The following is a 3,333-nucleotide window of genomic DNA, read 5'->3' on the forward strand; positions in this document are numbered from 1 at the left end:
AGTTAATATATATATATAGAAAAAATGAGCCGGGCATGGTGGCGCATGCCTGTAGTCCCAGCTACTCGGGAGGCTGAGGCAGGAGGATCGCCTGAGCCCAGGAGTCTGAGCTTGCTGTGAGCTAGGCTGACGCCACGGCACTCACTCTAGCCTGGGCAACAAAGTGAGACTCTGTCCCAAAAAAAATAAAAATAAAAATAAAAAAACATAAAGGGAAAAACTCCAGGCCAACTGGGAGGTTATAACTACGGCTGCCGCTCAGCACGCGGGGGCTGTTACAGTTGTGAGATATTTTGTGCCGGTTGATGCACAACCACCTTTCTGAGTTGTGATGATCAATTTCCCCCTTTGATGTGGACACCAGTTATAATGGATTAGGGTTCCGCCTCATCCTAACTAGTTATACCCTCAACTACCTTATTTCCAAACAAGGGCACATTCTAAGGTACTCTGGGTGCTATAGTCTTTTTTTTTTCTTTTTGAGACAGAGTCTCACTCTGTTGCCCAGGCTAGAGTGAGTGCCGTGGCGTCAGCCTAGCTCACAGCAGCCTCAAACTCCTGGGCTCAAGCGATCCTCCTGCCTCAGCCTCCTGAGTAGCTGGGACTACCGGCATGCGCCAGCATGCCCGGCTAATTTTTAAATTTTTGTGTAGAGACAGAGTCTTGCAGTGTTGCTTAGGCTGGTCTTGAACTCCTGGCCTCAAGCGATCCTCCTGTGTTGGCCTCCCAGAATGCCGGGATTACATGTGTGAGCCCTTAATTACCTCTTGAAGGGCCTATGTCAAAGTACAGCCACATTCTGAAGTACTAGGGGTCAGGATTCTAATACACGAGTTTGGGGGCCTGGGGGACACCACTCAGCTCATCATAGTGAAACCAGATCGCCCTTCGCAACCTCGGCACAGTATCTATGTACCCTGGCAAATGATTAGGTGTTAAATGATGATATCGAAACTAAATGCTATGAAAGTGTAAAGGGGGCTGCACTGAAGCTATTTTTGAAGAATCAATAGGATTTGGAAAGGAATTAAAAGTCACAGAGAGAATATGATCATACACGATAGGGGAGGAATCAGCATGCAGTATCTGGGGAAGTTACAAAGGCAAGACTGTGATCATATAGTCAGCATGGCTGGATTTTGCTGCTGTGACAAACAGCCCCAAGTCCCAGTAACTCAACAGAACAAACGTTCATCTCTTGCTCCTTCCACACGTTGGACGTCAGCAGGAGTTCCGATCTGGACCTAGGGTGACGGAAGTTCCATCTCGTCACAGCAGGAAGAAGGGAATGTGGCATGTCAGGCATTGGCTTTCCCCACCCGGAAATGACTCAGTTCGCTTCCACTGTCATTTTTATCAGCCAAAGTAAGTCCCAAGGCCACACCCATGCTCAAGGTGGGGGAAGAAGGGAGCTGGAAATTGATGAACACCACCGGTGACAACCTTAACTGTCGCCTTCCCAATTGCTCCTTCCTGTTAGACTGTAAACTCTTTAAGGGCAAGAACCTCGTTCAAGCTGACTTCGCGCAAGAAGAGCTTGATCCATGCTAACGACGCCACCCCACCCCCAGCCCAATACCTAGAATGACACAGGGGCAGAGTGTCTGTTGGAAAACCAAATGGGAAGTCAGGCACGAAACCGGCGGCGTATGGAAGAATGGCATTGACGGGGGAGGGGGCGGCAGCAGTTTGAGAAAATAGCAAAGAGCTTAGTGGAGTCCCTGGTGCATCAGAACTTGGTACCAGAAGTGGGGTTTTTAGATCCCCACCAATGTTGGATGAGCGAGACATTTCAAAGCAGGAACAGAGGTGGCCAGGCGAGGTGGCTCACGCCTGTAATTCTAGCACTTTAGGAAGGCCAAAGCAGGAGGATCGCTTAAGGTTAGGAGTTCAAGACCAGCCTGGGCAGCATAGCAAGACCCCACCTCTACAGGAAAAAAAAAAGAAATTATCCAGGCATTGTGGTGTGCACCTGTAGCTGCTGCCCAGGAGGCCGGGGTGGGAGGATCGCTTGAGCCCAGGAGTTCAAGGTTATAGTGAGCTATGACTGTGCCTCTGCGGTCCAGTCTAGGTGACAGAGTGTGACCCTGACTCAAAAAGAACAGAAAGTGCTCGATACAAAGACAGGAAATGCTCAATGACACACTAAATCCTGGCACTGAAAGAAAGAGATGAGTCAAAACATGACTCCCACATCCTGACACTCAGTGATGTGGACAATGGGGGTACGCCCCCCTTCACCCCCAAATCACGTGACATAGCATCTGGCTTTTCAAAAAATTTGCCAGATATCCTTTTAATGAGAATTATAAAAGATCGAAAACATACTGTTTTTTGCAAACTGCCTTTTTCAAACAAATGCTTTGTTTTTAATTACAAATACCGTGCATGGTGATGCCTTCTTTTGCAAAAACCAATAAATACAAGAACAAATTTTAAACATGTGATTTGTCCAAGATTTGAAAAAAGAAAGAAAAAAAAGCCCGATTTTTTCCCCCAGTATTTATAAAAAGCAATTTATTCCCTAACCTTTCAAAGATTAAGTTTGAAGGTATGACTCCATTGGAGAAGAGAAAAAGAGAGCCTGGGACCATCTTATAGCTGCTTTAAATAGCCTTTGAAACTTTCTCCAATGTCACCTTTCCTTTCTGAACCTCGTATCTTCCCAAAATAGCTGAATTTAAAATATTTCTAATGAACTGATTAATGAGGGGAAAGCAAATATGTGTAGAACACATAAACTCTACCATAAACAATTATGCATATCAAAAGACACTAACTTTAAAATGGCACCAAAAAAGTGAGGAAAACCCTGAATTACAGAAAAGAAAGTCAAATTTATTTAAGGAAAAACTAGAATTAATAAAAATTAGGAAATAAAACACACAGCATGTAATGTTTTATTTGCTATGTAATGACTCACAAAGGAGACAAGCAGTGGTCCAAGACCACTCACGATGGCTTGTCAGTGAAAGGAAAAGACACACACACACACACACACACACACACACACACACGCAAACAAACAAAACAAAAAAAAACCAATATTCTTCAGCAATACTATCAATCTACAGGCCGGGCGCGGTGGCTCACGCCTGTAATCCCAGCACTCTTGGAGGCCGAGGTGGGAGGATCGCTCAAGGTCAGGAGTTCAAAACCAGCCTGAGCAAGAGCGAGACCCCGTCTCTACTATAAATAGAAAGAAATTAATTGGCCAACTAAAAATATATAGAAAAAATTAGCCGGGCATGGTGGCGCATGCCTGTAGTCCCAGCTACTCGGGAGGCTGAGGCAGGAGGATCGCTTGAGCCCAGGAGTTTGAGGTTGCTGTGA

The sequence above is a fragment of the Microcebus murinus genome, chromosome 4 (assembly GCF_040939455.1).
Source record: "Microcebus murinus isolate Inina chromosome 4, M.murinus_Inina_mat1.0, whole genome shotgun sequence".
NCBI classification, from domain to species: Eukaryota; Metazoa; Chordata; class Mammalia; order Primates; family Cheirogaleidae; genus Microcebus; species Microcebus murinus.